Below are 23,761 nucleotides of genomic sequence, written 5' to 3'. Positions count from 1 at the left end.
CTAGGGGTGTACCAAACCATATATCAAAAAAGTGGTATAAGAACCACGACTGGAATAGGCACTAGGCCTATTGCCTCTAGAATCGCTGGGACCCCAAGGAACCACCCAAGGTAGTGACACAGGGGACCCACTGGAGCCGTATGCAGTGTGAAAACACAACCACGGGTTCCTATTATCTTCTATGGGCAATGTCGCGGTTGGAAATTTAAAGATTAGGGACACTTCTAATCGAGTCTGGACCAAACCCTTTTGGACTTAAGACATTCTAGGGCTAGCACCCGCGAGAGCACCGGAGTACTCGAGTTACCTCACCCAGGGAAGCCGGGTGCATAGCTGTCTTTTGGTGTCGGGTCGCGTCGTCGATTTCAATGGAAGCCTGCAAAGAACTGCTGCTGCCGGGAAGAGGAGAAGTGTCCAAAGAGATCCAAGCCTGGATCTAGGATGTAAGGAACCTGAAAGCAGAGGGGACAGAGTCGGGGTCACTGGCCAGTGACCTAGGGCAGGATGGACCAATGCCCACAGATGTCGGGTGCTTCAGGTGAGTTGATGTGTGACTTGACTCTTCAGCCACGAGGTCCAGGAGGCATTGACGAAGTCCATGAGCTGGATTCGAGCTGTCCCAAGAAGTCTGTTGAGTGCTGTGGTAACGGTGACCAGAAAGGACCCAACAAGCCTTGGCAACGGCAAGTCACTGGAAATCAGAGAAAGGACTGCGATGCAAACCAGCAAGGTCTGAGGGACTCACCCAGCGAAGGTAAGTCAGGGCACATCTGGAGCAACCAGGTAAGCCCAATCAGGAAAGGAGTCGCCTTTGTGGGGACCTGCTAGCCAACGGGCTAGTGATCGCGAAGGAGCCTCGAGCAATCGCACTTGAAGCTGGCCCACGGGTCACTCGTGAAGTGGAGGCCAACAATCTTCGGTGCAGGAGATGCTTAAGGTTGGGGCTACTCGGAGTCCAAAGCACAACTTCGAGGAGGACCAGGAAGATAGTGTTGCTGCAAAAGTTCACGGTGTCCAGGGGTCACCGTTCCACGTCACCCACGATAGCCACGGCCCTCAGCTTTGCTGTGGACTCAGGGTAGCCTCGGGGAAGTCTGGAAATTCACCTCTGGGGATGCAGAGACTTCAGTGTCCGGCGGGAGCTTCAGAGTTGCAGACTGGTCAGTTGCTTCTTTGGTGCCTGCCAAGCAGGGGAGTCACTCCTTGACCCCAAGGGAGATTTCTTCAGTATTCTAGTCAGGATAGAACGTCGAAGGTCCAGGATGTACATTGCAGAGTTTCGTCCAGGGTAATCTAAAGTCCTAGGGACTGGATTCCTATACTTATACTAAGTTTAGGGGATGGACTAACTCTAAGGCCCCACCTATGTGGCCAGGAAAGAGGGGTGGTTACACCCATTTCCTTTGTCCAGTTTCACGTCAGAGCAGGGGCAGGTAGCCCCTGCAACCGGTTTGAACTGGAGTATGCACAGGTACAACAAGTGTGCCCCCAGTGCAGGACTTCAAAGCACCAGAGAGTGCTCTCGCCCAGCCCCAATACACATCAGCCTGTCTGGGGAGGTGGGGACACGTCCCCTCGACAGGAAACCTATTGTCCAGGCCTCTCCTGCTGGAGTTTCGGTCAGCAGCAGGAGCCAGACCCGTGTCTGTGGCAGAGGCATCCATTTTGTGATGTTAGGGCTCAGGAAAGTCCTACCGGGTTTAGCCAGTGTGAACATGTCTCTCCCTCTAGAAGGGTGGAATGCTACCCCCACTGCCAGAATTGGCGGGGGGGGGGTAGTATTCCAAAGCGTTTGACACCAAACACGACATATTTTGATGCAGCCATCCCAAAGTTAGCATTTACCGCGAGGTTATAATGCACTTAAGAGTATATGGTATAGCTGTATCACCGAACAGCCATAAGGAAGTATTTCCGAAAGCTGCAGAGGGGCTCAGCTCATGCTTGGGCACCCTCTCACATAAAATCAAGCACTCTGCCTTCAGGATTGTCAAGGCCTGCCATAGGAGTGGATTATAGGTTTATATGTGTCTGTATAAGGTAGTGATATAGGTAGCCTATACCACAGTAAGGGGTGCAAGCACACCCTTACCCAGGCTGCAGTAGCAGACCTGTGGTGTCATTTTGGAGTGCTTCCCAGGGGTGGCATAATACATGCTGCAGCCCCTGGTAGGCCTCTGAGGTACCTATGCCCTAGGTACATAGTATACCATATACTAGGGGCTTATAAGGCACTCCAGAATCCAATTAGATATGTACCTATTGTACATGGAAACCATTTTAGAGAGGAAGCAGCTAGGCTGTGGTCCTGATTAGCAGGGCCACAGCCAGACTAAGGTCGAAAAACAGTGAAACACCAGCAAAAAGGGGGGGTACCCATGTGAAACAGATCCTACTGTCCTACACAACCCCCCCAAACGCAGGGACATTAAACTAACCTTGACCAGTTGAGTCTTCATGTTCTAAGTAAGGCTGGGCGTAGTGAGGCTACGCGGAGCATTACGGAGTGGGGGGCAAACTAACGCCCACCCGCACACTCCGCGTAGCCCCACTACGCGCCACCCGCCTCTCTCCCGCCCGCTTTTAAAATACATTAAGTCTAATGTTAAACTTTAAAAAAACAATGTTTAAATAAATAAAATAACTTACCTGAGCTGCGGCGTCCCGGGGCTCCCTCTTCCTTCTCTCGCGACGACTTCCTCACAAATGCGCATGTGCGGCCACCCGTGCATGCGCGGGGGTGGCCGCGACAAAGGCATTTGTGAGGAAATGAGGAAATTTGTGAGGAAATGCGCATGCGTGGGCGGCCGCGCATGCGCATTTGTGAGGAAGTCGTCACAAGAGAAGGAAGAGGGAGCCCCGGGACGCCGCAGCTCAGGTAAGTTATTTTATTTACTTAAACATTGTTTTTTTAAAGTTTAACATTAGACTTAATGTATTTTAAAAGCGGGCGGGAGGGAGGCGGGTGGCGGGCAACTCGCTCCGCCGTGGGTGTGCGTAGCTTGCATGCCCTACGCCTACTTCGCGGATCACGAAGTAGGCAAAGCTACGCACACTCCGCGGCCGGAGCGTAGCACTGCGCCCAGGGTTAGTTCTAAGTGGAAATACCTAGAGAGTTCATCTGAATTGGCATGGTTACTCCCAGGTCTATGTTCCACTGTAAAGTCCATCCCCTGTAGGGAAATGGATCACCTAAGCAGTTTGGGGTTTTCACCCTTCATTTGTTTCAGCCATAAGAGGGGCTTATGGTCTGTGTGAATAATGAAGTGAGTACCAAACAAGTATGGCCTCAACTTCTTCAGAGCCCAAACCACAGCAAAGGCATCCCTCTCAATGGCTGACCAACGTTTCTCTCTAGGGGTCAGCCTTCTGCTTATGAAAGCTACTGGCTGATCCTGACCTTCTTCATTCAATTATGACATTACAGCCCCAACCCCCAATTCAGATGCATCAGTTTGAACAATGAACTTTCTGGAGTAGTCAGGACTCTGCAGAATGGGAGCAGTACACATGGCCTGCTTCAGGTCATCAAATGCCTTTTGACAGCTAGCTGTCCACTGAACCTTTTTGGGCATTTTCTTAGAAGTTAAGTCATTCAAGGGTGTCACTATTGATTCATACCCTTTGACAAATCTCCTATAGTAGCCAGTCAGGCCTAAGAAGGCTCTCACCTGAGTCTGGGTAGTTGGAGCAGTTCATTCCATTATGGTCTGGATCTTGCTCTGCAATGGTTGAACCTGGCCTCCACCTACAAGGTGACCCAGGTACACAACCTGACTCTGCCCTATCTGGCACTTAGTAGCCTTGACAGTTAGGCCTGCTTTTTGCAGGGCCTCCAAAACATTCCTTAGGTGGACCAGGTGATTCTCCCAGGTGGAGCTAAAGACAACAATATCATCTAGATATGCTGAACTAAAGGCTTCCAGGCCTGTGAGAACTGTATTCACCAACCTTTGGAAAGTGGCAGGTGCATTCTTCAATCCAAAGGGCATTGCCACAGATTGATAGTGCCCACTAGGGGTAGAAAATGCTGTCTTTGGCATTGCATCATCAGCTAGTCTGATCTGCCAGTAGCCAGCTGTCAAGTCAAATTTGCTAAGGTACTTGGCTGAGGCCAAAGTATCTATAAGCTCATCTGCCCTTGGCATTAGATGGGCATCAGTCCTAGTGACTGCATTGAGACCCCACACAAAACCTCATCTCTCTTTTCCCACCACTGGTGTGAGGTTTTGGCACAAGGATCACTGGACTAGCCCAAGGGCAATCTGAGGATTCAATCACACCCACATCTAACATTTTCTGGACTTCTGTCCTGATACAGTCCCTGACATGGTCAGGTTGCCTATAAATCCTATTTTGAATAGGCAGACTGTCCCCAGTGTTCACTTCATGAGTGCACCAGGTAGTCTGACTTGGAGTCAGTGAGAACATTTGACTGAACTGATTGAGAACCTGTCTGCAATCAGTTTGCTGCTGGGCAGTGAGGCTGCCTGCCAAGGCTACACAATCAACTGACCCATCATCAGGGTTCTGTGAGAGGAGGTTAGGGAGTGGGTCACTCTCTTCCTCCTGCCCCTCATCACTTGCCATGAGCAAGCCCATGTCAGCCCTGTCCACATATGGCTTCAGCATGTTGACATGGAGAACCCTATGGGGACTCCTGGGAGTTCCTAGGTCTACTAAATAAGTAACCTCTCCCTTCTGTTCAACAATAGTGTGGGGTCCACTCCACTTGTCCTGGAGAGCTGCTGGGGCCACAGGCTCCAACAACCACACTTTCTGTCCTGGCTGGTAAACAGTCAGTACAGCCTTTTGGTCATTCCAGGCTTTTTGCAGTTCCTGGCTAGCCTCAAGGTTTTTGTTTGCCTTTTTCATGTACTCAGCCATCTGGGAGCGGAGATCAAGTACATAGTCCACTATGTCTTGCTTTGGTGGCTTGAAAGGTACCTCCCATCCTTCCTTCACCAAACACAATGGACCCCTGACAGGGTGACCAAACAGAAGTTCAAATGGGCTGTAGCCAACCCCCTTCTGAGGCACCTCCCTGTATGCAAATAAAAGGCAGGGCAAGACCAGGTCCCATTTTCGCCTAAGCTTGTCTGGGAGTCCTTTGATCATGCCCTTTAAGGTTTTGTTGAATCTCTCAACTAAACCATTGCATTGTGGGTGATAGGGTGTGGTGAATTTGTAATTCACTCCACACTCCTTCCACATAGCAGTTAAGTAACTTGACATAAAGCTTGCATCTCTGTCAGATACTACCTCCTTTGGAAAGCCTACTCTTGAGAACACACTCAAGAGAGCTCTTGCCACTACATGGGCTGTAGTGGTCCTTAGGGGAAATTGCTTCTGGATACCTGGTGGCATGATCCACTACCACCAGTATAAACCTGTGCCCAGATGCTGTTTGAGGATCCATGGGACCAACAATGTCAATCCCAACCCTCTCAAAGGGAACTACCACCACAGGTAGTGGTATCAGGGGGGCCTTTGTAGTGCCACCTGCTTTGCCACTGGCTTGGCCGGTTACACAGGAGTGACAAAACTCCTTTGTGTCTTCTGACATGTGGGGCCTGTGAAAGTGGGGAACAATTCTGTCCCAAGTCTTGTTCTGGCCTAGGTGTCCTGCTAGGGGAATATCATGGGCTAGTGTCAATAGGAAACCCCTAAACTTCAGAGGTATAACCAACCTCCTGGATGCACTAGGCTTGGGGTCTCTACTCTCTGAGTATAGGAGTCCATCATCCCAATAAACTTTATGGGTGCCGCTAGCATTCCCAGCAGCCTCATCAGCAGCTTGCTGTCTGAGGGTTTCAAGAGAGGGGCAGGTTTTCTGCTCCTGTCTCAGATCAGACCTGGAAGGGCCCCCTGTCCCAAAGAACTCAACCTGGTCAGGTTCAAGCTCCTCTGGGATAGTTCCTCCTTCAGGCTCAAGGCCATCTCCCTGAGGAGACTGATCAGTATCATGAGACAGGTGGGAAGGCTCTGCTTTAACCCTACTGTGTCTCCTCTTGTGAGGCACTTGGTCCATTTTTCCAGAATCCAGGGCCTGTCCAGCTTTTGGCATTTTAGCCTGTGACCTAGTCACAGCAAAGACGTGTGCAGGGATCCCTAACATTTCTGCATGTGTTCTGAGCTCCACTTCAGCCCAAGCTGAAGTTTCCAGATCGTTGCCCAGCAAGCACTGTACTGGTAGGTCCGCACTTACCACAACCTTCTTAAGGCCAGTTACCCCTCCCCAGGAGAAGTTAACAACTGCCAGAGAATGGTCTGTTCTGACATTGCTAGCATTGGTCACTTGGTACATTTCACCAAGTATAATCTTCCCAGGATCGACAAGATCTTTTGTCACCATTGTGACACTTCCTCCTGTGTCCCTGAATGCCCATGCTTCTACTCCATTAATTAAAGGCTGCTGTCTGCATTTGCCCAGGTTACTGGGGCTCACAAAGGGGGGCATATCCATGCCCCCATCACTGACAAACACAGCCTGAGTTGGTATTCTGACTAGGCCAGAGTCCATCTCAGAACCCAGGGTCGCACCCTACTACACCCTTATTCTGTGTATTCCCACCACCAATTGTACCTGCACTAGGGGGAGCAGGTGCCTTAGGGGAATTGGTGGGGGCTGGAGTATTTTCTTTAGCCTTGGTGCAGTCACTCGTCCAGTGAGTTTTCTGCTTACAGATTTTGCACCAGGGCTTCTTTTGGCCTTTCCCTTTGTTAGCCTGTGAATCCCCACCCGAAGAAGATTTTTGGGGCCCTTGTGAAGACTTCTAGTCTTTACCCTTGTCCACACCCTTATCAGAGTTTTTGGAATCTTGCTTCTTAGGGTCACCACCTTGGTTCTGTGCTTCCTGCCTCACCCTGGTTCTGACCCATTTGTCTGCCTTATTTCCCAATTCTTGGGGAGAGGTCAGATCAGAGTCTACCAGGTACTGGTGCAACAGCTGATTTTGACAGTTATTAAGAATCTGCTCCCTCATTATCAGATTGTACAATCCTATGAAGTCACACACTTTACTGCCCAATAACCAACCTTCCAGAGCCTTAGCAGCACAGTCAACAAAGTCAACCCAGTCCTGATTCTGTGCCTTTTGGGTATCTCTGAACTTTAACCTGTATTGTTCAGTGGTTAGACCAAATCCATCTATCAGAGCACTTTTCAAGACTTTGTAGTCATCAGCATCCTCTTCTCTTACAGTGGGGAACTTGTCTCTACCTTTGTCTGCAAAGGAGAGCCATAAGATAGCTACCCACTGACCTTGAGGGACCTTCTGTACCTTACAGGCCCTCTCCAAGGCAGTTATCCATTTGTGGATGTCATCCCCACTCTGGTAGGGGGGGGGGGGGGACAATCTTACTTAGGTTTCTATGGTCATGAGACCTCTCCCTATCTCTAGGGAAATTGCTGCCACCAAGGGACTCTAGTCCCTCCCTTTTACCAGCTCTGTAGAGCTCCAGGGCTTCCCTATCTAAGGCCATCTGCTGCTTTCTGAAATTGAACTTGTCTTGCTCATACTTCAGCAGTCTCTCTCTCCTCTCATGGGAGGTTTCCCCCCCTCTGTGAGAAGAAACAGAGGTTCCAATAGAGGAGTTAGACTGGATAGATCCCCTTGACAGAGATCTATCCATTCTAGTCCTGTTGTCAGGCCTACCAGGAGGAATGAAGGAAGTGGCATTATTGTCATCCTCCTCATCCTCATCCTGGTGGTCTGTGTTCACCAGAGTCTGGTCATTGTCACCAGTCTGGTCAGCGTTAGAGTTAGGGTCAGGGGAGTTTCCACCCCTGGACCCACCCTCAGGTGCTGCCCCACCCACACTGACTACATCAAGAGGGCCCACTAGGACTTGTGATATCATGCAGTTTCAGTATCTTTATGAGATGCTGTGTGGATGGACTTTTGCCTGTCTTCAGCTTCCTAATGGAACATAAGGCCCTAAGCTGAGCAAAGGAGAGATCCTCATATTTATAGGGGAGAAGCCCACTGGCTTCTGGCAGGGACCCACTGGTTTCTGGCTGACTAGACATTACTAATGTGGTGTGGTGTATTGCACTACCTACACTAGTGTGGCCTACTAAACTCTCTTGAGTTGTAGAATGGGCGTGCTATCCCTTAACACACAACTCTAAGTTCAGTAGAACTTACTGTAGCTAAACTTGATATTATATGTACCTCAGGTACCTTTAGTGGTCTTCAGTTGATCAATTCAATTGAGATTATCTGGTAAAACAATAGCAAGCTGGCATCCCACATGCTGCACACCGATGTGAGAAGGTGGCCTGATATATGCTGTCCACTAGTTCTAGTGGGCACCTTGTATCAGTCCAAACAAACCCTTATGGTAAATGGTTAAAGACAACCTTATGTGAAAGCTATCCTAGTGGTAGCTATGGAGAGCAGCCTTCAGGCTAAGTCTTGAAGGAATGTAACAGCCAGACTAAGGTCGAAAAACAGTGAAACACCAGCAAAAAGTGGGGGTACCCATGTGAAGTAGATCCTACTCTCCTACAATTTCCACCTTTATAAATGTCTGAGGATCTTCGCCCAATGCATTTCGGGACGAGACGAGTCCCTTCGTCAGGGGCAGTACCGACAAAGCATATATATACATAACATCACATTAAAACACTTGCAAGTGGGTAGATTTTCAAAGCAGTACTATACAAATAATCCATCCGTTCTATAATCACCCTGACAGTAAGTCTAATTCCATGTCTTATTGCCAACAGTATTATTAAGATCCTAAGGCTCACTCCTGCAGACTATATTACCAAAAAATAATATTGTTCCATCACAATTCCCCCGGTGCCAATCCCCTATTAAGAGTCATGATACACTTACGTATCTGTATTCCTCAAGCTTCTAAGTAACAAGAGCAACCCTTATGTCCCTGTGAACCGGGTAAGTACAAAGTACAAAAAACAATATTCACAAGAAACTCATTTATAAACATTGATCTATCATTTGCAACATCAGTCGTTGCTTTGAATCAATCACAAACATAAATTTCAGAAAAGACCTAGTAAGAAATGCAATATCAATCAAATAATAATATTCACAATAAGCCCACACAACACCTTTTTCCTTCCGGAATATACCAAACCTCAGCCGAGGTAGGATTATTTAATATACAATGTCTATATCGCAGACTTCTTATCCAAGTACATATACAAACAGATTCATTTATTCTTGACATTTACAGTGATTTGTGACCCCAAGTGAAAGAACCATAACCTCTTATTATGTGACAAAGTGAAAAAAGACTTAAAAGGTTATTGGCAAATTATAAGGACAGATTTGATACAATTTACAATAATTCAGTCAAAGCTGTCTCTTTTATATATTGTCGATGGCGTTTCGACCCGCTCTAGATTAGGGGTCTCATCAGGACTGTATATCTGGGGACTAAAAAGAATAAGGAAGTATAACTATACAATTATGGACTTAATAATGTAATATTAATGAAGGAAGATGGGGCTTGAGGGGCAAGGATCATAGCTTACCAATATAACGCATACATATGTCCATGTAGGATCGAGTATGTGGTTGATATGCTGGATGAAGGAATCTATCCAGACCTGAAAACAGGTAGTATAATGTTTCAGTTCTTATACTACATTCAGTTAAGAAAGGTGATCACCCAGGTGAATTCGAGGGTCACACTTACTTTGGTTTATCTTTATCCAAATATATCTGTTTGGGATATGAATCTTCTTATTATGAAGGAATCTTACATAATATAGATTCCCTAAGATTTAATCACTCATGCGCCGGAATTCTGAAATATATTAAAGGCTTAAATTACTGGCGAATAACCATATTCACTGTGATTCATTGTAGTTCAAGGCAACTTATACCATATTTAATTGAAGCCAGACTTACTTAATCTCGCTCGCCTGACCTCTGTTAAGAGAAAGAGGATCTTCTTACTTTAGTTGTCCTTCGATGGTTAACCACTATAAGGCGCTGACCCACTGAAATTAATTAAGAGTAAATTTAGCGCGAGTTCTACAATATCTAGTATTAACAATTACTAGATCTCCATAGGCATATTGGGCGCTCACTTACTTGATTACAGTCGCCCAGTCCACAATCGAATTGCTTCTGTGTTAATTCTAGCTGACTAAATCCCGCTATGTAACCCGGAAATGGACAATCCCTATATATGCGAGAATACGTATATATCGCAAGTAAAAAGACGGCGAGATTGGCGGCCATCTTTTAGTGGTGATAATGATCATCGTGGCCCTACAGGGTATCAGATGAAGTGTTCTACTCTAGACTGTATGGTAGATCGTTTAACTATTTCCTACTTGAGTTAATTTTCTTCCTATCTACAATATCTAGTATTGGAGTTTACTAGATCTCCATAGGCATATTGGGTGCCAAACTTACTTAATTACAGTCGCCCAGTCCGCAATCAATGGCTTCTATGTTGATTCCAGCTGACACAATCCGCTGTGTGACTAGGAAATGGACAATCCCTATATATGTGAAACTATTTATTTATCGCAAGTGAAGAGACGGCGTGATTGGCGGCCATCTTTTATTGGTAATACTGATCATAGTAGCCCTGCAGGATATCAGATGAAGTGTTCTACACTGGGTCATATGGCAGATCAATTAACTATTTCCTACTGCGTTAATCTTCTTTTTGATGTCAGTGGTATTATCACCTATGTATTATTGGCAAATAAAGAGACTGCGAGAATGGCGGTCATCTTATAGTAGTAATATAGATCCTTCTACCGCATATACAGTATGTTATACGATGGGTCATATTGGTTAACTGTTTCCTATTTATACTAGCGCTGATCTTCTTCTTAATAACAGCATAATGTCTGACCCTTTTTGGTACATAATAAAATGATGGCTCGATGTATAACAATAATGATAGCGGCAGCCATCTTAAAGTAATTGATGGATTCATTGTAGTCTATTCCTTCATGGAACAACATTAGTTTATACATCTTCATCTGCAACTTTAGATAATATTTCGCATCACAAATCAGTAATGATCATCTATACAGTGACATATTGAATTACACCATACAACCATATTGTCATACACAGGCAAGTATGACTGACAGAAACTTCTCAAGTATCTACAGTCGTTGTTATTCCTGACCTTCCATAGGCTTACAAAACATTCTTCCGAGGAGACACTGTATACAGTATTTTTTCATAGCATTATCATTGTGTATACCGTTCTTCCTAATCTATGACAGAGCCCTGTCTAATACATGAGAGATAGCGCATAGAAGAATTATCGGTGTAGACTTATAAATCTCCGCCACTCTTCAAGACTGTTCAACCCATCACGAATGGATCCACACTTATCGATCCATTTACATTCCAGTGCTTGTAAAATGAGCGAGATTTTCACCGCCTCTGGATCAGTATTACCAATAAAAGATGGCCGCCAATCTCGCCGTCTCTTCACTTGCGATAAATAAATAGTTTCACATATATGGGGATTGTCCATTTCCTAGTCACATAGCAGATTGTGTCAGCTGGAATCAACATAGAAGCCATTGATTGCGGAGTGGGCGACTGTAATTAAGTAAGTTTGGCGCCCAATATGCCTATGGAGATCTAGTAAACTCCAAAACTAGATATTGTAGAACTCGCGCTAACCTTAGTCTTGATAGGAAGAAAATTAACTCAAGTAGGAAATAGTTAAACGATCTACCATACAGTCTAGAGTAGAACACTTCATCTGATACCCTGTAGGGCCATGATGATCATTATCACCTCTAAAAGATGGCCGCCAATCTCGCCGTCTTTTTACTTGCGATATATACGTATTCTCGCATATATAGGGATTGTCCATTTCCAGGTTACATAGTGGGATTTAGTCAGCTAGAATTAACACAGAAGCAATTTGATTGTGGACTGGGCGACTGTAATCAAGTAAGTGAGCGCCCAATATGCCTATGGAGATCTAGTAATTGTTAATACTAGATAAACTCGCGCTAAACTTACTTTTAATTAATTTCAGTGGGTCAGCGCCTTATAGTGGTTAACCATCGAAGGACAACTAAAGTAAGAAGATCCTCTTTCTCTTAACAGAGGTCAGGCGAGCGAGATTAAGTAAGTCTGGCTTCAATTAAATATGGTATAAGTTGCCTTGAACTACAATGAATCACAGTGAATATGGCTATTCGCCAGTAATTTAATCCTTTAATATATTTCAGAATTCCGGCGCATGAGTGATTAAATCTTAGGGAATCTATATTTTGTAAGATTCCTTCATAATAAGAAGATTCATATCCCAAACAGATATATTTGGATAAAGATAAACCAAAGTAAGTGTGACCCTCGAATTCACCTGGGTGATCACCTTTCTTAACTGAATGTAGTATAAGAACTGAAACATTATACTCCCTGTTTTCAGGTCTGGATAGATTTCTTCATCCAGCATATCAACCACATACTGGATCCTACATGGACATATGTATGCGTTATATTGGTAAGCTATGATCCTTGCCCCTCAAGCCCCATCTTCCTTCATTAGTATTACATTATTAAGTCCATAATTGTATAGTTATACTTCCTTATTCTTTTTAGTCCCCAGAAATACAGTCCTGATGAGACCCCGTATCTAGAGCGGGTCGAAACGCCGTCGACAATATATAAAAGAGACAACTTTGACTGAATTATTGTAAATTGTATTAAATCTGTCCTTATAATTTTCCAATAACCTTTTAAGTCTTTTTTCACTTTGTCACATAATAAGAGGTTATGGTTCTTTCACTTGGGGTCACAAATCACTGTAAATGTCAAGAATAAATTAATCTTTTGTATATGTACTTGGATAAGAAGTCTGCGATATAGACATTGTATATTAAATAAACCTACCTCGGCTGAGGTTTGGTATATTCCGGAAGGAAAAAGGTGTTGTGTGGGCTTATTGTGAATATTATTATTTGATTGATATTGCATTTCTTACTAGGTCTTTTCTGAAATGTATGTTTGTGATTGATTCAAAGCAACGACTGATGTTGCAAATGATAGATCAATGTTTATAAATGAGTTCCTTGTGAATATTGTTTTTTGTACTTTGTATTCCTCAAGCAGCTGATGAATTCAACCGACCAACCGAACGATCACGTTCTGCCTGTGTATGCAGAATAAAATGCTTTAAACACATTTGTCAATTATACAATCCACCGTGTAATTACCTCACGTTGCATCTCAAGCAAAGCGTACCTAAGATCCTATATGATCATGCAAGCGTATCTTCATGTATCTGAACAATTGTTTCAGCATCAATCACAAGCCTTAATCGCAGATTCACCACGTACAAAATTCTACTACCTTCCGTAATCTTCATGTTCCATGAGCAGGGCACCTCCTGTGTCAACAAACATACAGGCGCTTACGTTAACTAATCTGAACAGATTCAAAATACGCCGAAATGTTCAGCATAATCTCTCTCTGTTTTACCTAACTCCGCTCGGTACGGGTCACTGCTAATCGCTCGCCATGCTTCCATCTCACGTCTGCTGCCGGTAAACACAATATAAGCAACGCGATCCATGTATCGCAAGACTACGTAATCGTATGAGAACCGCCGCCATCTTCAAGTGTCTAAATACTGATACAAAAACCGACAACCCGACATGCCTACAATACAGTATCATCACGACCTACATCAAAACACGTCAAAAGTCAGTCATTGTCAAAGTCATTTATACTCAGTGTACCTTGGTAAATACACATATATCATAAATCTTATGCTTTTATATTGTCAATCACTTGGCCCCTATTGAATTAGTCTTACGTGCTTGGCAGGCATAAGACAAGCAAGCACGCTCATGTTCCAGGTGAATAATAAGAGGCATTAGTATCAGTTATAAAAAATAAGGTGTGCCGAACTTCCCCCCTTTAACTTATGGCACACAGTGTGCCATGTCGACTCTTCACTTTTCTCTGCACCAAAACACACATTCTGCAATGGTAGTGTGCGGGGGTTGAGGTAAAGGACCTCTAAGGGTGGCACAATTTGTGCTGCCGCCCCTAGAGGCCTTCCCTGGTTACAGTGCCCTTGGCACTCATGGTACCTTTTACAAGGGACTTACATTTAGCCAGAGGGGTGCCAATTGTGGGCACAATTCTACAGTTTTGGGAAAGAACACAGACCCTGGGAGCCTGATTGGCAGAGACCCAGGGCACATCAAGTCAAAATGCATCAGAAATCTGTCAAAACATGGGGGGGGGGGGCATTACTGCAATTGAAACCCACTTTCCAACAACGGACCACTGTGGCTGTGTCACCGTTGAAGGCACAGGGATCTCCGTCAGGCCGACAGCGATCTCTAAATAAGACAAGGGGTTTTGTGCCAGGGTGACAAAGGTGACCTGGCAGATGGCAGATCACCTGCAAACTCTAAATAAGGCCATCAAACCAATGCACCCTCAGTGTGAACAATTTAGGTAGGGGCTGCAATACACTCAATTACTGCCACTTGCTCTACTGCATTTTGCCAGAGACTCCTCTGCTCTAGAGGGTGCAAAATGCAGCCATTTGGGCTACAGTAGTCCTGAGCAAAGACAATACATATAACAGCTGCCCTTAAGGCATTACACTGGCACACAGTATATGAACATATGATCTTCAACATCACACGTGTCACCTTCAGGTGCCTGAACCAGCTAACAGGGTACGTATTATTTAAGATCAGTCCATACCTTTCTAGTTGGGATTTCAGCAGGAAAGACAACACGATCTGGAAAGTTCTGAAATTCAACTTTATTGCATGGGGGTGAACGCTCCTCTATTTTTTTGCATATTTATATAGCGCGAACTCGACCCGTAGGTATTGGAGCGCTGTACATGAGCACCGTATTTACATTACACATTCAGGCACGGGGAGATTACGTGATTTGCCCAGGATCAAGTGTGGACGCGACCCCGAGGCCCGAACCCCGGTTTCCAGCACCAAAGTCGGCAGTCTAGCCGAGGGACCACATCCTCTCCCCTGGTTCAGTCCTTGATCCGGAGCTCCCCAATGCTCGATATCCGTACCACTTACAAGCTCCATTAAAAGCTGAACCCTAGTCTGTATAGGTGGGCGCCTAGAGGACTAACTGTCCTGTTTTACATAGTCATGGAAGGGACCAAGAGGCACAGTGAGAAAAAAGCGGAGTAAATGTATCAGGAACGGACAGGGGGATGGGAAATTTGGGATCATTCGTTTATGACCCATATCAGGCCACACCAGAGGCGCAACTAGTGCCAAATTTCGGGGTGGGGGTGGGGGGGGGGGGATCGCATGGGGATTACTAAGAAAAAAATTCGGGGGGGGGGGCTGAATCTTTAAGCAAGAGTGGGGCTGCAGGGGCTCTTAGAAGGGGTGAAACAACAGCGAGGCCTCATTAACATACAAATGGTCTTTTAAAGACCTGTGAAGTGCTCGGGTGCGGCTGTGTACATGCAAATGGACTTTTAAAGACCTGTGAAGTGCTCCGGTGCGGCTGTGTGTTTGCCCGGGAAGCTGTCTAGCTGTCTCATCCCGGGCTGCCACACACGACGGGGAGTGGGGGGGGGGGGCATGGGGGGGCTGAAGCCCTTGGCGTCCAATGGGTGTTGCGCGCCTGGGCCACACAATCTGTACTCCAGAAACAAACACCACATCAAGGCTTCCCTCAACTTGAGATACCACAGCTGCCAGGAATGGTCGAGCCACCTACCAATAATTTCCACCAATGACTCACTCTGACGTGTGAAGGGACTTCCACAGTGGAGAAAGGGTGAAGGCGTTGTCATATGGGATATGTTTTCAGGTCATGGGGTTTCATCCGTCAGCAGTGCCAGGCACTGTGCTATCAACCAAAGGGACTGCTCCAGAACAATAAATACAGCCGTAGCTATGCTGCCAGTCGCGAAAAAAGCAGCTATTACAAAACACGCCTCATTTGATCATTACAAGGGTGGAACACGCGAAAGGGGTTATTATCTCAGCCACCTACGCAGGTTTGAATACACGAGAAACCCGTGTTTCACACCCTTTACACCACCGCCCGCGAGGAAGGATTGGGCAGAACCCGTGACTTGGAAGAATAGTAAATACTGTGGAGAGAAGCCAGATGTCACTTGGGTGCATATGTATCAAGCGAATTTTTAGTCGCAAACGCTGCGATTCGCAAAATACAGCGTTTGCGATTAAAAATTCGCAAAACGGGATGTATTAGGCTAATTCCCAACGCAAATTTAAGGAATCGCTAATTTAGCGATTTCTTAAGTTTGCGTAAGCATTTAAGAAATCGCAAATTGCGATTTCTTAAATGAAATGTAACACTCACCAAAGGATTGCGATTAATCCTTAAGAAATCGCAAATTACCACCAACTACTAGTTGGTGTTAATTTGCGATTTCTTTTAAAAATGCACGTTTAGTAATTTTACAAAGTGCCACGTGACGCACATACATGCCCTTAGGGCATGTATGTGCGCCATATGACCACACATGCTAATTTCAGGGGTGTATCAGGGTGTCATCTTGACACCCTTGCACCTTTGAAATTATTCTCAAATTGCGATTAGCAAATTGCGATTCGCAATTTGAGAATTACTTCCCATACATTCCTATGGGTCTCCTGGCCCATAGGAATGAATGGGCAGGTATTCCTTAATTGCGATTTCGCAATTTGCTAATCGCAATTAAGGAATTTTAAGAAATCGCAAAAAGTTTGCAATTTTTTAAATACATCCCGTTTTGCAATTCTCAAATAGCGATTCCTTAAAAATCGCTATTTGAGAATCGCAAATGGTGATGTTGATACATATGCCCCTGGGTGCGTAGGACTTAGCGAGGCTCAGTCAGTGTCGTTGGTGTTATGCAACGACCACGGCAGAATCCCCCAGTTCGACCGGAGACTCTGTTGCCATAACCGTGGGGAGCGGTAACGCTTCTTACGTATGCATTTTGGGTAATGTTCGGCCGTTCCACAGGTAAAGAGGCGATTGGTGGCTACTCGCCATTTACCTGGTCAATGCCCGCTGTCTTCCAGTGGCAGCCCTCGGTACCTTAGTACTGGGGGACAAGTCGTCTTACTGCGTCTATGCAGAGGCGCAACTAGAGCCAAATTTCGGGGGGGGGGGGAGGGGCAAAGAAAAAATTTCGGGGGGGGGGCTGAATCTTTTAAGCCATAGGCAGAGTGGAGCTGCAGGGGCTCTTAGAAGGGGTGAAACAACAGCGAGGCCTCATTAAGATGCAAATGGTCTTTTAAAGACCTGTGAAGTGCTCGGGTGTGGCTGTGTGCGCGCCGGGAATCTGTCTCATCCCGGGCTGCCACACAGGAGGGGGGGGGGGGCTGATGCCCTGTGAGTCCAATGGGTGTTGCGCGCCTGCGTCTATGTAGGGCAGGCACGTCGCACGATCATGGCGTACTCTTATAGTGGGTTAATAAAGCTCAATGTGGCACGTTGTCCAATCAGAGACATCGCTTTCAGCGAGTAAAGAGACGAGACACACAGAAGAGGCCCAAATACAAAAGGTCCTATCGCCTTCCAAAGTTGAGGCACAACCCCGAGCATACATATAGCACTTTCACAGTGAAGCACTATGGGGCATATTATCAAGCCAGGCGATAAAATTATCGCCGCTTTAGCGGCAGAAAACTGCCGCTAAAACGGCGATAATGGACTTGATAATATGCTCTATGGAATTCCAATTGAAGCTCAGGTTAGATGTCCTTCACATCTAACATGGGCTTCAATTGGAATTCCATAGAGCATATTATCAAGCCCATTATCGCCATTTTAGCGGCAGTTTTCTGCCGCTAAAGCGGCAATAATTTTATCGCCTGGCTTGATAATATGCCCCTATGTTTCATTTAACATTAGAGGATTTGGGCAATATAAATCTATAATCCCAGAGGGGAGGAGCTTAGCGCGTGATCAAGATGGCCGCGTGAGCCTAGAGCTCCCGAGACCCTCGCTCCCTCCGGCAGATATCCTGTCTATTATCCTGCTTTTGACGCCCGGAATATTGGAGGGGAGCCGTTGCTGAGGCGAGAGCCGCTGTCCGGATCGAAATCGCCCACCGGAGACCGAAGTTGTACTGCCTGGAAGTTTGTGGCCTACTCCCCGGAAGGTGCCCGGGACTTGCGTTGGCACAGTGCCCGTGCACTAATTGAACAACAGCGGCCGTGCGAGGGGCGAGTCGTCGGAAGGAAGGTGTCCTCACTTTCACTTTCACTTTCGCTTTCCTGTCTCCACCGCGCCCGGGCCTGGGCGTGGGTAGCGCCAGTCACTGGTTGCATGGTTGTCTACTCTGTATGGGCAAGGAGATTGTCTCCGCGGCAGATTGCGATGTCGAGCAAATCGGACGCCGAAAAACAGAAGCCCAAGAGTACCAGGCGGGGAGGCTACACCCAGACTAACAACATGGACCGCTATGCCCACCAGAAGGGGTCTCCGGGCGGATCGGGACAGACACTGGAGGCCTTGAAGGACGTGTCGCCCCCCTCCGCGGAACCAACCCTGCAAGATATCATGGGGGCCATCGAGGGGATGAAGTCCTCTATCGGGCAACAATTTGAGACCCTGGCGCATAAAGTGGACGCCATATCGATCGACGTCAATCTGATTCGGGCAGACCTGGGGAAAACTAATGAGCGGGTTCAGTCCTTGGACCTCAAGACTGCAGGCCTCCTGGGCGACGTCTCCGGCCTTCAGCTGGAAGTCCGTACCTTGCGGACTGCAAATGATCACTTTGCCCGACGGTTGGAAGAGTTCGAAGGCCGTGCAAGGCGCAATAACGTGCGCATTATTGGGGTCCCGGAAAATTCGGAGGAACAGTCGGTGGACCTGTTTGTGGAGGACCTGGTGGTGAACCATCTGGCGCCCAAAGGCCTTAGTAAGTTCTTTACTGTTGAGCGGGCCCACAGAGTCCCTGGCGGGAGGCCCAAGGTGGGGGCCCCTCCGAGGCCGATTGTCGCCAGGATCTTTAACTTCAGGGACCGGGATGCCATTCCGCAAGCATCACGGGTGTCCGGCCCGACGCTTTTCCAGAACACCACTGTAAGTTTCTATCCGGACTTTACCCAGATGGTGCAGAAGCAACGACAAGGCTTCCTGGCGGTCAAGAGAAGGCTACGAGAGATGGGACTGAAATACGCCATGCTCTTCCCGGCCAGGTTGCGTGTGGTGTTCGAAGAGCGGACTTTCTTTTTTGAATCACCGGACATGGTCGGAGATTGGCTGGACACATTGCCCCAAGGACGGACTAGCGTGGAACGCTCCGGTGGAGCAGACGGTGGCGGTGATGAACAATGAGCCAGGACTTAAGTACTAGATCTCCGGTTCCCCCGGGAGGGTGACAGTCCGGGGGGTAGCGGGGGCAGTATGGGAGCTTTTTCCTCCTCTGGGGTTCTTTTTGTAGATTAGTCTTTGTATGGGGCGACAGGCACACTGCAAGTTGGGGGGCATTTTAGAGCTTACGCAGGGGTGCAGGGTGGGGGGTGGATTGGGGTTGTTGTTGGGGTTGTTGTTGTTTTTGGTTATGCAAGGCGTAAGGATGCAAGCTTCTGTGATTCGAGTGCGGTTCCACGCGGGGGGTGGTGGTCTCCTTACATGTTGGGATGGGGGGTAGGGGCTTAAAAATACTCAGTTGGAATGTAAATGGCTTGGGGGATCGTATTAAGCGTGGGATTGTCCTGCAATTTCTGAAGCGATGTACCCCTGATATTGTCTTATTGCAAGAGACGCACTTGATTGGTAACACGTGATATGCACTCAACAGGAAAGGCTACAAATTTGTCGCACACTCCGGGTTTTCCTCGGGGTCTAGAGGGGCTGGAATACTTGTCAGGTCCTCTCTGCCATTCGAGGTCGACTCCACTACTGTTGATGATAGGGGACGCTTTGCGGCAGTAGCGGGGAGGTGGGAGGGCAGGACGCTGGTCCTGGTGTCGGTTTATGTCCCTCCTGCACTGCAACCTTCCACACTTGCGGACTTAGAGAGGACTTTGTTGGATCTCCCAGAGGGAATGTTGGTGGTGGGTGGCGACTTCAATGCGGTTGGCTCCGGATTGCTTGACAGACACCCGCCAAGGAGCTCGGGGGGGGCTCAGAAGTGGCTTCCGGACTTTGTAGATACCCTTGGTCTGGTTGATTGTTGGAGACTGCTGCATCCCACACAGCGGCAATACACTTTCCACTCCGGGGCGCATGGCAGTCTCTCCAGAATTGATGTGCTTACCCTAGCTGCACACGCCTCCTTTGTCTCTGAGTCCAGGCACATGGCACGGGGTATTTCTGACCACTCGCCGGTGTGGATCTGTATGGATGTTGGTAGAGGAGTGGGGGGTAGGGTGGCCCCAATTAACCCGTGGTATTTCAGGGACCCTACGACTCGTAGTGCGGTGCTGAAGGCGGTCGATCGTTATTTCCAGGAAAATCTCGGCTCGGTCACGTCGGCGGTGTCTTTGTGGGAAGCGTTCAAAACAGTGCTTAGGGGAGAGGCCCTCTCCTTGATAGCAGCGGCCAAGCGTCGGCGAGACGCGGAGGTCGCCCAGATTGAGGCGGAGATCGCGGCTCTGGAGCTGGTATTGGAGGGGGAGGTCACGGCGGCGGCGCTGCACAATTTGACCCTTAAGCAGTCGGAGTACAAGGCCCTTGTGACGGACGCGGCCAAAGCCTTGAGTAGGGAACAGCGGGGCCGTCTGTACGACGTCGGGGACAAGGCCGGGAAATTAATCGCGTGGCTGGATAAAAAGGAGCGGGTCAATCGTGTTGTGCCAGACCTCGTGACGGAGGATGGCGTCGTTGTCGCGGAGCCGGATGGCATAGTCCAGTGCTTTGCGGATTACTTCCACACGGTCTATACCTCCGTGTCGGACAGGCCAGTGGGGGATTCGTGTGAACTCCTGCGTGATCTTGCTTTGCCTTGCCTTTCCGACATAGACAGGGACGATCTTGATGGTGATATCACAGTCGACGAAATCGCGGGGGCTATCCGTTCATTGCGTCCGGGCAAGGCCTCGGGCCCGAATGGCCTGACAATTGAGTTCTACAAACTCCGGCCGGATAAGATCGCTCCGCATTTGCGAGCTATGTTCGTGGAGGCGCGAGAGACGGGATGCCTCCCACTCGACCAGCGCCTGGCAACAATCGTGGTCATACATAAAGATGGTAAGCCCAGGAACAGGTGTAGCTCATATAGGCCGATCTCGCTCCTTAATGCCGAGCCGAAGATCCTCGCTAAAATCCTCGCTAACCGTTTGGTCAGGGTGATCGTGATCTGATCCACCCTGACCAATCCGGTTTTATCCCGCATCGTAACACCGCGTTGAACCTTAGGCGCATCCACGGAGTGGTCGCAAGGGTGGGGACGATGCGGGAGCCGGCCATTGTGGCAGCGCTCGACGCAACGATGGCTTTCGATACGGTAGAGTGGGCATACCTGTGGGCTGCGCTTGCGAAATTCGGCTTCGGACCCGGATTTGTGGGCTGGGTGAGACTATTATATGAAGGACCTCTCGCTAAAGTCGCGGTCAACGGTAGGGCGTCCCGTCCCTTCGAGCTGGGGAGGGGTACCAGGCAGGGCTGTCCTCTGTCGCCGCTGTTGTCTGCTCTTGCTCTCGAGCCGCTGGCGGCCTGGATACGATGGCACCCAGATGTGAGGGGGATTCGCTGGTCACCTGACCACGAGGACCGCATCTCCCTTTATGCCGATGATATCCTGCTCTATCTCACTTCACCCCGGAAGTCCCTCATAGTTGTCTGCGACATTTTGACTTCCTTCGGGAGGAATTCGGTACTAACCATTAACTGGGGGAAGTCATATCTGTATGCCCTGTGTGGAGACGACCCGGTTCCCCCGCGGAATTGCCCGATCCAGATCGCCCGGGAGGGTTTCATGTATCTTGGGATTTATATCTCTACCGACCCAACGGTACGGTACGAGAGGAACCTGGTCCCTCCGTTGGCGCGCCTGCGGCGGGATGTAGCGGGCTGGCGGCGGCTGCCGCTTTCCCTCCTTGGCCGTGCTGTGCTATTCAAAATGATGTCTCTTCCCCGTTTTCTCTATGCCCTGCAGAACACCCAGGAGCTGGTTCCGGCCAGCTACTTTCGGGAGGTTGAGAGTCTCCAGCGCTCGCTGCTGTGGGACGGCCGTCCGCGTATAGCGATAGCAAAACTAACTCTTCCTTGGTACGATGGGGGTATCGCGCTTCCCGACATCAGAAGATACTATTGGGCCTCCCAATTGAGTGCGATCAATCATGGAGTCTACGGCCCGGCGCTTAGCCCTGGCTTTGCTATGGACCGGTGGTTGCTGCGTGGGGGTGGCTACTATAGAGCACTTTACTCGAAGCCCCCGGCTGGGTCCCTCACGGGGCCGACCGGGGTGGCGGTGAACGTGTGGAAGACAGTCACAAACTCGTTGGGCTGGAAAGATAGGCTCACCCTCGCCACTCCGTTGTATGACTCCGATATGCTGGGGAAACTTTGGCACTCTAAGGGATTCGAGAAATGGGATCTGATTGGCATCTCCAGGGTGGGGGACCTGCTGGCCAAGGGGCGGATTAAGTCGTTTGACGAGCTACGGACGGAATATGCGCTGGAGGGCACGGAATATTTCCGGTATGCGCAGGTGCGCCATGCGCTGCGGTCGGTCCTCGTTGAGGGGGAAAAGGTGCCTGAGTCCTCTCCCTTGGAGGACCGGATCCTGGACGGCCATATGCCGGAGAGCACAATCTCCCTAATCTACAAAAAGCTTGTGAACGTCCGGACCGACCTCCTCCTGGGGGTGCGGGATCAGTGGACTAGGGACGGCCTTGAGGTGGACGATGAGGATTGGCAATACGCCGTCTCCTCTCCTAAGGAGGTCGCGATCCCCGCCAGACTACGGCTGGTCCAGCTTAAGATACTGCACAGAGTTTATGTCACTGGGCCCCGGCTGGTCCATATGGGTTTTTCCGAGGATGGGCTATGTAAGAGGGGCTGCGGGATGGTGGGCACCTTTCTACATATCATATGGGAGTGTGGTGTGATTGCGGACTTTTGGAAGCGGATTCACGTTGTGATGCAGGAGGTCACGGGTATTGTACTGCACCCAGAGGCGCGGCGCTGTCTTTTGAATGTGTGGGGTCCTACAGATTATGACGCAGCGCAGACTCAATGGGCGACCCTAGGCAATATGGTGGCTAAGCGAGATATAGCACGACTGTGGGGCTCTCATAGCCCGCCCACCCTGGATGCATGGAAGGACAACATGGACTGGAGTATGTTTCGGGAGAAAACAGTGTATAGTGCACGGGGGAGGCCTAAGAAATGGCATAAGGTATGGGGAAGTTGGAACCAATATAGGGGGGGCATATGTCTGCCTCCTGCCATTGAACCACCAGAGGAGCAACTTTCCCCCTAGCCTCACTTCCGACTTGGGTCTTTCTGATGCACCTCCGTTAGAATGTTAGCGCCTCTGCTTCTCCCTCATCCTCCCGATCGGTGGCTTTGATTTGATGTTGGAAATGGGGCCGTGCCCCCGTTGGGAACTGGCACGAACTTGTGGTGTATACTGCCTTGCTTGTTGTGTTTATTGTAGGTAGTTTTCAAAAATGAAACCTTTTTCTTTATCCTGCATTAGAGCTATGGAGGACTTCATGTGTCGACTGATTAGCTGCCGAACCTCCGGGATGTCGGCTGAATAGCTGTGTATCTGACTTATACGAATAAAGGTTTAAAAAAAAAAAAAAAAAAAAAAATCTATAATCCCAAAATTGCAAGTCCTCGTAAATCCCCGAAAA

At 48.3% G+C, this 23,761-nt stretch overlaps 1 long non-coding RNA gene across 1 annotated transcript in view; it reads right to left on the bottom strand.

The window, feature by feature from the left end:
• The window catches only part of LOC146810763 (uncharacterized), a 230,512-nt gene extending 214,672 nt beyond the window's left edge, over positions 1-15,840 (bottom strand). Inside the window, exon 1 of the long non-coding RNA XR_014965730.1 lies at positions 15,702-15,840. This is a non-coding gene — a long non-coding RNA (uncharacterized LOC146810763). The remainder of the gene's footprint in view (positions 1-15,701) is intronic.
• Between the last annotated feature and the right edge of the window lie 7,921 nt (positions 15,841-23,761).

This window comes from Triturus cristatus, chromosome 7 (genome assembly GCF_964204655.1).
Source record: "Triturus cristatus chromosome 7, aTriCri1.1, whole genome shotgun sequence".
Taxonomy (NCBI): domain Eukaryota; kingdom Metazoa; phylum Chordata; class Amphibia; order Caudata; family Salamandridae; genus Triturus; species Triturus cristatus.
Note: the sequence above shows the minus strand (reverse complement) of the source record. Positions and strands in the feature narration are given on the sequence as shown.